Consider the following 15,015-nt stretch of genomic DNA (forward strand, 5'->3'; position numbering starts at 1 on the left):
GGTGCTTCCAGTAAGCACCACTGCACTGCGTTGCATAGAGGTGGTCTAGGCCGTGCCCCTTTTTACATCTCTCTGCAATGCAGCTCTGTGGTGCTTACTGGAGGTACCTAGTGGTCTAGTTGGACCCTAGGGACCCTCAGGATTCAAGGGGACTTAATCTCCCAACTTAAAAGGGCCACAGGGTGTGTTTACACAGTGGGGAAGGGAGGGGACGGGGCGTGAGATGACTTGTGCAAACATGCCCTATGGCGTGTTTTAAGAGGTAGTTTTAATACCCTGCCCAATTATATACTAGGGGCTTACAGAGGAGGTCATGCTATTCACAGGGGGACCCCAACGCATAGTGTTCCCGAGTGTATGTAGGTGTTTTCACTGTATTCTGAGTGTCTTTTAACATAGAACTGGCTCTAGGACTGGTTAGTCAGACTCAGTTACCACCAGTATCCGTCTGAAAAAGTTGAGGGTACAGGATGATTTTGCAACAAGGCTTCTTTCAGCTCTTCTGTTTGTTCTTTCTGCATGTTATCCATCTTCCTGCACTTTTCTTTGTCTTTGAGGACTTCTGTTGCTTCTGTTGCTTCTTTCTGCATTTCTTTTTTTCCTTTCTGTGCGTTTTTTCTTCTTTCTTCACATGTCCTATCTCTGTAGGCATAGTTAGAAATTAGCATTTAAAAATCCTACCAGTAGGTAGTTATAGTTAGGCCCTTGTTTCTATTCAAAAAGCATTTGTTCTTTTCCCAATAACTTTAGCACCGGTTGACGAATCTTTGCGAATTTTTCAAAACGTGTGGGGCGCTCCGGTCAGATCCTACCTTGAAAGTTTCGGGGTGATTCGGCAAGTGGGGGCTGAGAAAAAAGGGGGGTCCCAAAACGTGTTTTCTCCATGTTAATTCCAATAGGAAACTTTAGACACGGCTACAGCCCGAACAAAATTACACCAAATTTTGCAAAAAGGTGGCCCTTGTTTCAGAAAGAGACCATTTTGTTAAATGGTGTGAATCCGTTCAGTAGTTCCTGAGAATTTTTAAAAAAAGAGGTCAAAAAATGCATTTCCCTTAGGAAACTTTAGACACGGCTACAGCTGGAACTGCTGAATGGAATAACATCAAATGTGTCAAAAAGGTAGTGCTTGCTTCCAAAGCATCCTTTTTTTTAAATAGTGTAAATCCGTTCAGTAGTTGCTGAGAAAAACAAAAATAAAAGTTTCGATATTTAGAGGCACGGAGGATCTGTGCACCGCCCGACCACGAGCTTTATGCTAATTGGCTGTCAACACTCCAAACCAGTAAGTGTTGGTAGCCATCTTGTGCCTCGGTAACCGAGGCACAAGAAAACAGAACAAAAAAAGGCAAAAAATAACAAAAGGGGGCAAGGTAGAAACACTCTGACCCCCTTGGCCTGCTCAGGGGGTCCCACAGGGACCCCCAAGGCCAAAAAAAGCATTTGCGGTCGAAAATAAAAAAAAATAATGCTTTTTGATGCAAAGCCCTTGAGAGTGAATACTGTATGTAGGAAAGGCCAACCAGTGATAGTACAAAGCGAAATATGGCATATTTTGTGATTAAAGTCAGTAGAAAGCTTGTATGATGAACAGAACAACCTCAGTGGGAATCCTACCAAACATAGTCCAACATCTTCAACAGTTCCAAAAATGAGCAATTAGTGTGAGACCGTACTTGAAATCATTTTATCAGGCAGTGTATAATGAACATCTTATTCATCACACTTATCTTGAGTAGGAGGCTCTTGGTTGCGAGTCAGCTTCTGCGGGATGGGAGTTCTCGCATCAACAGGTTGACTCCCTGGGAGCTGCCATGTTAACAATCAGCGCTTCTGACTCGGTTGTTCCCAAAAATTAAATGGGTAGAGCTGGTTTTAATGTCCACTCTCTGCGCAATTGATATATAGGAGCATTCTGCGCCACAGAGATGTCTGTGATGTGGATTATACACTCTCCTGCAAAGCATGCAGCGTGATTCCAGATCGTCACCGAGCAGAGTTCTCTGTGCCTCATTTTACATAGTCGTTTCATGGACAGCATGTGTTGCCACTTTGACAATTGTTTCTGGAATTTTCTTTGGGTGTGTTAAGATGTGCTTTCTGCAGTTTGCCCCCAAAAAAACGTACTTTTCCTCACCAAGAAGCGGAAACAAATGTCTTAAATGACTATATGCTCAGCAGAATGGGAAAAATGTTTCTGTTTCATACATTTGTTCCACAATATCATCATTGGGGCAGGGTGTGACTCTCTTCAAATATGTTGTTGTCAGAGAAGATCCCAGTGTGATGTTGTTGCGGTGATGTAACCGCTGCGAATGTGTTGGCGCCCCCCACCTCATATAGTATTCTGGGGGGTATTTCTTGGTGAATCCCCACTGTGACTGGACAGAGTGGTATGGTCCTGATCTTTGTTAATAAAACTGCCCACTGCGTCACTGACGTCACTGGACGCGTGTGCGCAGTGGCCACTGCAACCATACCTGCTGGCTCCGTGTAATTATTCCTTAGGCCCCACTGCATACCTGCGTTGATGACCTGGTGTAGTGCCTGGGCTTTGAGGCACTACATAACACTGGCGAAGAGGGCAGGTGTGTTTCCGTCGCATTCCTGCTCGGGGCGGCCGAGTGAGGTCAGAGGCAGACCCACGGTGCTCGTGTCCCTGCATCTGTCGGCTGTCATCTGCTGTGTCCCGTCGCTGGAGAACTCTCCTCCACGCAGGTCAGGTGCACTGCCTCTCGATCACTGGGTTGTGTGCTGGGCTCCATGCACTGTTGTGGAAGTCTGTTGCCCTGTGTCCCCGCTGGAGCTGCGTGTGAGTTTTGGGCCTACGTTGCATCAAGAGTGGCGCGCATGCGCAGTGGCATCACGCTCACTGCAGGAAGGATCGACCGCGTCTGCACTGCTGAATGCAGCGCTCACCCACCGGCCCCGGTGCTGACTGTGAGTACTGCAGGAAGAAGGCTTCACTTTTCACACTGCTCTAGGGGCTAAAGAAAAAGAAGCATTGTTCAGTGCAAGCACACTCTACCAGCAAGGCCCAACTAAATAGTGCAACCAGTGATCTTCATTTTGACCCCAGCGTTAGTGACATTTGGTGGAGGCAGCCAGCCCTATCTGTTTGCGAGTGCCAAATGGGGAGTCAGCGGTCTGGGGAAGATAGTGGAACCAGTGCTGGTTGGCAAATCTTCTTGCGTCCAATCCACCCCTCATCAAGGACAGGACAGTGATACAGGATACGGCACCACTGTTCCAGCGCTGAATACCAAATCCCTCTCTACGTCACAGACCACAGATCTCTATGACCACATTAATTCACTCATTCACAGGTGGGGCCCATAACACCATTCATTCATTCTACTTTAGATCTATGGTACTTGAGAGGGGATCCTTTTTATCCATACGCTGCAATGGGAGGAAATACACAAATTCCTAATGAGTAATAAGTTCACCTATTCTTCCCTACCTCACCAGGATCTGAACTTTAACCTAGCAATTCCTCCCATGGATAGGCCATGGATCAGCTGAGTTGCTGGGTAGAGCGATGCTTAATTCTTTTCTTCTAAACAGTATACATCAATACATTTCTAAAAAAATAATCCGACACAGTTCTTATAATGAATTGAAATATTTATCTAAAATAATGCATAGGGAAAATCATAAAGCATTCAATATTTTGATTCGCATGTTTACCTAATCTGGCTAAATGACGCCCTCTATGTCAAATTCAGATAATTTGTCTCTATGCCCATAAAGCGATTAATCAGTTCGTAATTTAATTGGGCATCTGATCAGTCCGTCAGAGTCTCTGGTAAGCAGCTGTCCAGCAGTGTCACCGTCCTCTCCGTCAGCATAACGTCAGGAAATCGAGTAAAAGCAAGCGCAGCCCTTGACCCTCTCTATTCTACTTCTTTTATAGTAAATTCAACGACAAAATATTACAACACATGTTTTTAAACAAATTTGATTGGTGGAACCAGGATCATTCTTCCTGGTTCCCAAGCGCTAGATGTTTCTTTAGATGTAATTCTCATTTTACTAATAATTTGCAACAGTTACTTGTCCATTCAGGGCATTTTGGTTCTCATACGGTTTTGTGTCCGTGGTGTCATCAATTATAACAGTTTTCTAGTTTAAGGAAGTCCATTGTCTGAAGATTGGCACCCATCCCGGTGCGACCTTCGCAGGTACAGTCTGCCTGGGGTCAGAACGAGGTTTTTGTTGCTCATCTTTTAGCGCAGGCGCACTTCACCCAGTGACTTCTGTATATCGTATGTCCGTCAAATAGGGATGGCAGCCATTTTGTGGCCACTCCAGAAAGGTCAACTTAAGCAAAGAAACACAAAATGTAATTAATACATGGAAATGACTATTAAAATGTTATTCCCTCAATAAACCCTTTATGTGTGTGTATTTATCTAGCAAAAGCAACACGCATTCCGGTTTATACTCACATTTAAAAGCACAATTCACAAATCACATCACAAAAGCAACATATAACATGCAAATTCTAAACATCTAACATTAGGATGCGTATGAAAATTAGTTTACATATTAATTAGGCCATGCAAATGCGATTCCCACGTGTATTTTCTAATTAGTAATGTTGATTATTCAAACACAGCAAACCATTAATACTATCAATATTAATCAGTTATTCATTTTAATTCAAAACGATAGAATGGAGGAAGTATACGATTTTTAAAGAAAACCTCACTCCAGCACCACGTCACTGTCTCATACGGCCATCAGGCAGCACAATTATGTCCACAATTCCCCCAATTGAGCCATTCATAGTAGAAGGAGCACCTTCTGCTCAGGCGTCCAAGTGGAAGAACGCCTTACTATATTCTTTGAAGCAACAAAGGTACACAAAGATCAAAAGAGGGCCATGCTCCTGCACTTAGGAGGGAAAGACATCCACCGCATTACGAAGACTCTCGTAGAGGTGACACCCAAGACTAACATTACTCTCATCAATGTGCTCACAGGCCATTTTAAACCCATGGCCAACCAGGACTATGAGCGCTTCATTTTTCGTCAAGCCCAACAACTACCGGACGAATCCCTCAACACATTCAATGGGAGGCTCAAACTTCTGGCATCCACGTGTGGCTTTAGAGATGAGATGGAGGAGATCAGGGGCCAAATCATACAGGGGTGTGCCTCGGCGAAGCTTCGTGAAAGAATACCATTGGCGGACATCCTGACTCTAGGACGCACGAACAAACTGTCCAAAGCCCGCACATGGAAGCGGCGTTGCAGTCACCTGTGAAGGCAGAGCCAGTAAATGTGGTAACGGCAAAGTCAGCAGACCGTCATACCAGAAAACCGGTCACCAGCGGCTCCCACGGAGGTCAACGATATTGCGGATACTGCGGCGGTCCACCTCACAAAGCAGCAGAGTGTCCAGCAAAAGGCAAGAAATGCACTGGCTGTGGATGGTTCAAGAAGACCAAGTAAGCAGTCAATATGGTGCCTGAGGGAAGTGGTGAGTCGAGCAACATGGACGACGACGAAGAGGAAGAAAAGGCGGTTCATAAGGTACACATGGTTGAGCTGCATCGAACAAGAGCCGACGTCTGCCCCAGTGCCGTATTCAAGTAGGAACACATGATGTCACGGCCGTCGTGGACACTCGAGCCACCATTATCATAATGGCTGCTGCTCTCTACAGATCCATGTGCCCGGCACCTACTCTACTACCCACAAAAATGACGGTCTTCGCATATGGACAGGACAAGCCACTTGAGATGGAAGGGAAGTTTAAGGCCACCATCACCCATTAAGCCAAGTCAGTCAACACCATGGTGTACATCACTAAGGATGGTCAAGGCATGCTCCTGGGATGCCGTGCGGCAGAGGACCTTGGCGTCATGTCGTTTGCATTTGGAATTCATCAAGAGTCAATCCAACACATACTCGAAGAATTTGCTTCAGTCTTTGAGGGCATTGGAAAATACAAGGGAAAGGAGATACATCTTCATATTGACAAGACTGTACAACCGGTAGCCCTGCGACATCGACGTGTGGCTTTCCATCTGTGGCCATTGGTAGAACAGGAACTGCTAAAGCTGGAACAGGCAGGCATAATTAAAAAAGTGTCTGGTTCCATGCCGTAGGTCTCTCCGATTGTCGTAGCCCGAAAACCGAAGCAGCCAGGAGCCGTGAGGATATGTGTCGACATGAGATCGCCGAATGCAGCCATCAAGAGAGAGCGACACATCACCCTGACTATTGACGACTTGATGGGAGAGATGGCCGGGGCCTGCTGGTTCTCGAAGCTTGACCTGCGGTCAGGATACCACCAACTAGTCCTTGATCAAGCGTCACGGAACATTAGGACCTTCTCTACGCATGTAGGCCTTCGCAGGTACACCCACCTAAGCTTCGGAATATCAAGTACGACGGAGGTATTCCAGAACGTTATTCACGAGCTGATCATGGACATTCCTGGAGTCATCAATTTGAGTGAGGACATCATGGTGCATGCCAAGTCCATTCCTGAGCACCACTCCCACCTGGTGCAAGTCCTCCAGAGAATCAAAGATGCAGGACTGACGCTGCACAGAGTAAAGTGTGAATTTCTCAAAAGCAAAATACAATTCTTTGGTTATACCTTCTCGGCTGAGGGGGTTAACCCAGACCCTGACAAGGTCAGGGACATCAAGGATGCACTGGCCCCAGCCAACGTCACGGAAGTCTGAAGTTTCTTGGGCATGGTAAATTATTGCGCCGCTTTATCAGAGACCTGACAACCCTCACTCAGCCACTGAGAGATCTCACCAGGGACTAGGTGCTCTGGACATGGGGAGAATCAAAAGAAAAGGTATTCCAAGATATTAAAGATGTATTGTCTGCAGCGTTGATGCCGGTCCAAAGGGACTGGGTGCTGTACTGATGCAACGCCGCACAGTGGGGGAAGACTGGGCTCTGATGGCCTTCGCCAGCTGCTCCCTCACCGATACAGAGCAGCAGTACTCTCAAATTGAGAAGGAGGCCATTACAATCAACTGGGGATGTCGCCACTTCCTCCTATATGTTTACGGCAAGCCATTTGTAGTAGCCTCTGACCACAAACCGCTGCTACCTCTGTTTTCCGGCACGCCCTCGAAACCACCACCAAGAATAGAAAAGTGGATGCTGCAGCTGCAGAACTATAATTGCTGAATCGAGTATCAGCCAGGGAGCCTCAATCCTGCAGATTACCTGTCATGCCATCCGAGGAGTGCGACTGCGCAGGAGGAAGAGGACGCTGCCGAAACAGAGAAATATGTCCGATGCGTCACAGAGAGATCCTGTCCTATTCCTCTCTCCATGGCTGACCTACAGCAGGAGACAGACTAGGATGAGTGTATGCAAAGAATCAAACAGGTGGTGAGACATGGCAACTGGCACAAAGTCTGGGAAGAATGAAAGATATTGACTGAAGGAGCTCGCAGAGTACTGGAGAGCTTATATCACGTGCGTGAAGAGTTGGCTGAAGACAATACCGGCTGTCTCATGAGAGGAAACCGGCTGGTAATTCCTTCCTTTTTGACCAATAGAGTCATTCAGCTTGCACATAATGGACATCAGGGCATGGTCAAGACCAAGTCGCGACTGAGAACTAAGGTGTGGTTCCCCTTGATGGATGAGCTCGTGGAGGCTGCTGTCCGGGAATGTCAGTGGTGTCAAGCAACTGGCGGAAGCCCCAAACCTGCTCCTGTGATCACAGAACCCAGACCCTCTCATCCCTGAATGAACGTCAGTCTTGACTTTGGAAGTTTGCCGGATGGGAGACACACCTTTGTGGCCATTGACGATTACTCCAAATATCCTGAGATTGAGATAGTGAACACCCTAAGTGCTGCTGAAATCATTCCGAAATTAGAAAAGGTCATAGCGATGCACGGCATCTTTAAAGACCTCAAAACTGACAATGGGCCTCCATTTCAAAGTCAGGAGGTTGCAACCTACTTAGCCTAGCTGGGTATCAAACATCGGAGAATTACCCCTCACTGGCCGCAAGCCAACGGGAGGTAGAGAGGTTTGTGCGGACCTTGAACAAGGTCATCCGCACAGCCCATGAATGCCACCAGCCCCTGGAGCTAGCCCTCTTTACATTCCTGATAAATCACCACCAAACTCCACACACCACCACTGGACTGACTCTGGGACATCTGTCAATGGGCCGGGTGGTCAACGACTCAATCCCTCATCATCCCCAATGGAGTCCAGAACACCCTGATGATCACCGGATTGATAAGCAAAGGTGCAGGAGGCACGAGCAGGTCAGTCAGCGTTGTGGCGCTTGTCTGGTACCGTTGCAGCATGGAGATAAAGTGTTGCTCAAGAACCATTCAATGAAGAGCAAATTCCATCTTCCGTATGAAAGGCACCCCTGGACTGTCATTAGAGTATGAGGTACACAAGTGGTGGCTCGGAGGGGCGGAGAGGTTGTCACACAGAACATCTCCCACTTCAAGAAGTGCCATCTTGCAGAGACCCTGGCATCGGATCTGGTAGGGGAGACCCAAGCACCCGTCATTCCTGGAACAGTAGAGAGCCTGGGAGGAGCGTCACCTCAACTGACTGCGATGAACACTCAATCACCCGTGAACAGTGAGTGGGAGGTAGCAGGGCATGATGGAATGCCCGAGAGATCAGAAGAATCCTTGCCCCCATCTTCGAGGGTGGATACCGGAGTTGAGTCATCGGGGCGGGCAGATTCCCAACGCCAGCTCCGACACAATCCTGAGCCGACCAAGAAGCTGAGAGACTATTTCACGTAAGAATGTTCTTTATTTTTGGTTTGATTGTTAAGTGTGTCCACCAGGTGGGATGACACGTTGCAATAGAGATTTTTGGACTGCCGTTAGATCCAATTCGTTTTTTGGGAGGAATGTGATGTTGTTGCAGTGATGTAACCGCTGCGACTGTGTTGGCGCCCCCCCACCTCATATAGTATTCTAGGGGTATTTCTTGGTGCATCCCCACTGTGACTGGACAGAGTGGTATGGTCCTGGTCACGGGGGTCTTTGTTAATAAAACTGCCCACCGCGCCACTGACGTCACTGGACGCGTGTGCGCGGTGGCCTCTGCAACTATACCTGCTGGCTCCATGCAATTATTCCTTAGGCCCCACTGCATACCTCCGTTGATGTCCTGGTGTAGTGCCTGGGCTTTGAGGCACTACATAACACCCAGTTCTTGAAAGTGGTGAAATCAGTGAAATGATCTGGGTACGTCCGGGAATGTGATTAAACAAAAATTCTCAGCTCCAAACAGATTGGCCTGGACACAGTTTAATTTGGACATGATGAGTTAAAAGCAGGGGATCAAGCCTCTGCACTGAACTCAGAAGCAGGATCATCTTTCACTTTCACAAGGTGATGAGAGATGTCTGTAACCCTTTGTCACATTATCGTAGACTGCACAGACAGCCATATCTTATTTAATGCTTGTCATATCATGTCAGGTGCACTGCAAACGTTTGCTTGTGACATGTTAGAGTCTGTCTCCAGCTTTAGGGATTTCTCTATGCCAATGCATCTGCGCTTCTACACGTAACCAAATTACTATTCATACAACAGTACATCAGGAGATGCCATGAACATCTAACGCTTTATGTATCACTGACGGTGCACACTGAGGGCTCCATCATGGTCCATCACATGTATGCATACTGGTGTGCACGATTCGATTAAACCAACTATAGACCACCTATCTAGAGTAATGCTGGAGCGCACCCAGGGTGCACATATTTCTGCAGATTCTTTTTTTACAAATAAGTGGTAATGTTGGTGTTCACTGTGTTTCTTGGTGCTCACTGTTTTGGCTGATGAAGGACTTGCAGCACTTGGCAATCTATTAGTTTTCTAGGACCACAAAGCTTTTGACTAAGTGATAAACTGGCACATGCATCAACAATGCCATTTGCGATTCCTTAATAGCGAAAAATAAGGATTCGCTAATAAGGAATAGCAAAAGGCTATGCATGTAGAAATCGCTTACAAAATAGCGATTTCTAAACATTCCTTAATTGCTACTCGCAAATTGCGAGTCGCAATTAAGGAATACCTCCCCATTGATTCCTATGGGCCTAGAGGCCCATAGGAATGGATGGGAGGACTTTCTCAATTTGCTAATCTCAATTAGAGAATCGCAAATTGCTCATGCTATTTCAAGGGTGCCAGGGCGTCAAAAACGACACCCTGTTGCACCCCTGAAATCTGCATATGAATACATCTTGCAAACACACATGCCCCAAGGGCATGTGTGTGTGTGTAAAATGGAACTTTGAAAAATGCACTTTAGTGCATTTTTCAAAGTTTTCGCAAATTACCATGAAGTTCAACTTCATGGTAATTTGCTCCCCCTATTAGCGAAATCGCTAATTTTTAAACTTTCATGCATTGCATTTAAGGAATCTCAACTTGGGATTCCTTAAATGCAATCGCAATTTAAGGAATCGCTATTTAGAGATTCCTTAAATAGCGATTTTTGCATTTGGGATGATGCATCCCAAATGCAAAAATACCGGTCGCAAAGGGGCAGATTCTGCTAATCTGCCCGTTTGCGAGCAGGTTTCTCGTTGATGCATGTGGCCCAAAGACAGGATCAGGAGCCAAGTGCTCTGGTTCCATAACAAACAAAGCTCTGGGTCACTTTTTCTCCCGGAAGAGAACGGGTCTTTGTCACGTTTCCGCAGCTACGATGGAATGTTTCTATCACAGTAACATCAACTCTGCTGCCAGCTGCAAGCACTTTGGCATGATGTACATCCTAATTACCTTTTACTGAAAACCTACTAACATGGAGTCATTTCCTCAAATATTTGTGTGCTGCTTGTGTGCCGCTTATCATACTGGCTGTACTGTACATCAAAGACACATAATGATGCCACCGCAGGCAGCCTCTGTAAACTCACGGGCACTGCCATGAGGCACTGAAGATGCCATGCTTCATCTGTCTTAGCCACCAATCACCTTTTTGGTCCAGTTAACGAGGTGTTGGATGACTTGGTGGGGTAAACGCCCCTGTGGCCTAGATTACACGTTGCTGGATTACCTGATGGGGTAACTGCACACCCAGTGAAACTCATACTACTGGACAATTTTGAGACCCTGATACCATAGGTAAAACAGTATAAATATTTCCGGTTCAGGGGTGCCACATTCCGTAGATTTGAATGCAAAAACATTGGACACGGAATCGGGTGAGGTGTTCCCAGCTGTGGTATTACCGCACTCAATAATGCACCCGGAAAAACTGCGCAGCGTGATCTCATATAAAAATAGCAAATATATAATTAGGAAGAGCCCCGTGCCGAATAAGAAGTTAGCGAAGGTGCTATCCGGCATGCCTAAGCCCGCTAAGGTACCTTTCCCATCCTGGCACTAGAAGGTCTCCATGGACACACCTATCAGAAGGCAGCCTTTATGGACCAATAGAGCACCCTTATGCAACTACAACTACACGTGCCACCCACAATTAGACACCACCATGAGTGAAAGACATGGCTTCAACCATTAATAGGAAACTCACTGTCAGACAGGGAGCTCCAAGTCCTTGCAGACGAGGTTGTGATGGAGGAGACAAAGTTAACGAGCCTCCTCATAGCTAAAATTCTTATTACGCTCTGCGCAAGAATCTGTAGAACATCACCGTTCACTGAGGCTCCTCCCAATGCTGTGACGTGGAGGGATGTAAAAATGTTCAAACATCTGAAAGGGAGATTGAGAAACCTGTCAAAAAACCACAAGAGAGCCTAGCCACTGCTGGCGGGCCTGGAGCAAAACTGTCACTGGAGCCATGGGTGGAGGCGACGAGGCCAGTGGTGAACATGGCGACCCTGGAGGGTATTCCACAGGGGGAGAAGCAGGAGGGCCCATGGGCAAGGTCGGTAAGCTGCCTTTGTACACTTTACCGCATCATATAGCAGGAGTCATATCAATGTCAACGTCGTGTGTTTTATTTATATGGTTTGAAACACTGCACTTCTGTCCTTTTGAAACACTTTAAGAACAATTTCTACCAAACGTGACTGCATTGACCCAAGACAAATAGGGCCACATCATCCAGAGAACACATACCAAAGGTGTGCTTGGCCATGGGTAATAACAACACAATCTTAAACATTACAGGCACCACGATGCAGAATGCAACACCTATACTGACTACATGTTGTGTCAGGGAAGTGTTTGAAAAATGTCACCTACGTCCAGTCTTTATTTGTAAACGCAAGTTATAGCTTAAACCTAGGCAAGCATGAAGGTGGGAAAAACTTGTCATAGCAAATGAAGGTATTACATTTTAAATCTGAAGAGGGCAGTATTGAAAAGGAATCCATATGACAAGCATTCAAATAGCATTTTACACATCTGTCACAGAGATGCAATGATAAGTGCAGGCTAGAGTCAATGGTGGAGCACTTTAAGTGTCTGTTGCGAAAAGATTAATAGCATGGTGAGGGGCAGAGCTAAAAATAACATTATTAATTCCAAAAGAGGGGTTTCATGGAATAGTGCCATTAGTTAATAGGCCCATGGATGTTGCTAGGGTAATGTTACTGGCAGAGTGCTCATATGGTTCACAGTACTGATGTCAGCATAGGCAAGCAAAGTTAGACAAACATCTAAAGGGTACAATGCTCAATTAGAGTAAAGTGGAAAAACTGAGATGGCAATGAACCTATGTGTGATGACCTATACATCCAAGGTAGACCACAAATGATACGTTAACACACTGCTTAAATATTGTATTATGTGGGATTGACAACATACTACCCACATATCACCTAGCGTACCATAGCGAACATGTTAGACATTCGCAATGGTTAAGAGTATATGACACAACTGTGTTTTCAGGTTTTTTATTTGGTGCTGAATCCATGGGTCACTTACCTTTCATTATGCATCGCTAGCAATTGACTGCTGCCACAGTTCAAAGTCTCTGCCTTTTTTCTATGCTACATAAACTGAATTTCTGTTACTGCTTGTGGAGGGTCTGCTGTGTGTCCTGTGGCATGCTTTGCCAAGGATTTCTCAGCCAACCACAGACCACTTTCTCGCAACAGTAATACCACTGCCAACAAAAATGTTGGCTTGGCATTACAACAGCTGACGCACTGCGTGGGCACAGGGAATTTCCCATGGCCCCACCACAAAGTTGCAAGATTAGGTTTGCTGCAGACGCCTTGAAATCTGGTTCATCATTTGTTCAAGGAATGCCCCTGTCTTCCCTTTAAAACGGGGGGGTTTTGACACATTTATTCCACTGGCGGAGTCAATGCACTCTGTGGTAATACTGAATCCAGACCCACAGTGAGCACAGAGACGATAGCCTAGTATCAATTCAGCGTCGAATGATTAATGAAGCTCCAGGTTTGAATGATCACTCTGATTTTTCTCCTTAGTCGTTGTTAACTGGGTTCAACATTATCAAGAAATACACTGATGCTGTTAAGCTTCTTGGACCAACCTACGCTGCTGCCATCAGTGTTCTGCCATACATCCTGATGTAGTCAGAGTGAGGCAAACTCTGTGATTGATTAACTGATTGATACAAATCCCAATGGCTTTCTCAACCCACATACATTATCTGTTTTCACAGAACGGTCCTACATCCAACCCCACCTATAAACTGTCTCAACTGCTCTCAGGCGACCTACACATGTTTCTCATTAAGGCTGTCTCAGTTCTTCATAACCAGTCTCAGTGGCTCTGAATATCCTCTCCTCACATTACAGACCCACTCTAGTCACAACACCTTTCTACCCTGAAATAGCAGTTCATTTACCATCAGTAAACTGCTGAGTCAACATGGAGCCACCACACATTGTCCATGAAGTCAGCCTGATCTTTACAACTCCCACCGCAGAACAGCAGCTCACCAACACCAGTTATATAGAAACTATTCCTGTATTTTTGAATACTAATGCACCGAAGGCTATGAATTTCATTTCCTCAAATTATAGACATTTGTTACCCTGTCCCACAGTTCTCAACCTAATACCACTGAATTGCCTGTTTTCTACATGAGTCTCTGCAGCTGGAAAATGTACTTAAGATTGATCTATACCACCATACGAGATACGCACAACCATGGAAAGAGAAGAGGAACACCATCCAGTGGAGGGGTACGCACGTTGCACCACCCGTTTTTGGGTTAACCTATGCAAAAGGTGATTGTAGGGGTTTAAACCCAAACTTTAAAATCAGACGAAAGCTAGAAACAATGTGCCAGATTAATGTATGTTTTGCAAATGTCTATGTGTATTTGTATATGTCTATGGTTTTGAGAATGGCGGTCTGTAATTTAGAGTGGGTGTATCAAAGTTTATATTAGGGGATGAGAAGATGCATCAAATTATCACATGGATGATGTCATCAGTGATGTCATTTGAGATGTCATCAGTGATATCATCAGTGATGTCACTGACCATGTCATGAGTGATGTAATATGTGACGTCATCAGCAGTGCATTGCGGGGGCGTGAGTTATAGTTAGCTAAACTAACTATAACGGGGGAATTTCTCTGGTTTTGTACTAGTGAAATGATCAACTAACTATAACTTTCTCTAAAAACTATGGTTTTTTCAGTGAATATCTTTATATATATATATATATCAAAAAAGGGTTGCCGTTTTCGTGAGTCGCACTCGCAGGGTGAAAGGCATAGTTCCACTGAGAGGCGTCTCGTGAGTTAGCGTGTGCCTCCGGCTCCAGCCGACGCGTTTCGGGATTTCCCCTTCTTCATGGGCTTTGCCGCAAACAGGAGACAGACAAGGACCAAAGGTTACTCCCTCTTTTATTTTGATTTTAAACAGGACGGCGCTCAGGTGAAAAGACGCTTGGAATTATGGGACCAGAAGTCCTTCCCCAAAGGTAACTGCCTCGTGATTGCCAATGTTCAAATTTGAGGGGCAACAATGATGCCAACACACAACCATCAGTGACAGCTTCACCCCGCTCCGCAATTGCTGCCCCAATAAACAGCTGCAGACCCACCAGGATCTTGTGGCGGTGCGGCTCG

Source organism: Triturus cristatus, chromosome 5_1 (assembly GCF_964204655.1).
Source record: "Triturus cristatus chromosome 5_1, aTriCri1.1, whole genome shotgun sequence".
Taxonomy (NCBI): Eukaryota; Metazoa; Chordata; class Amphibia; order Caudata; family Salamandridae; genus Triturus; species Triturus cristatus.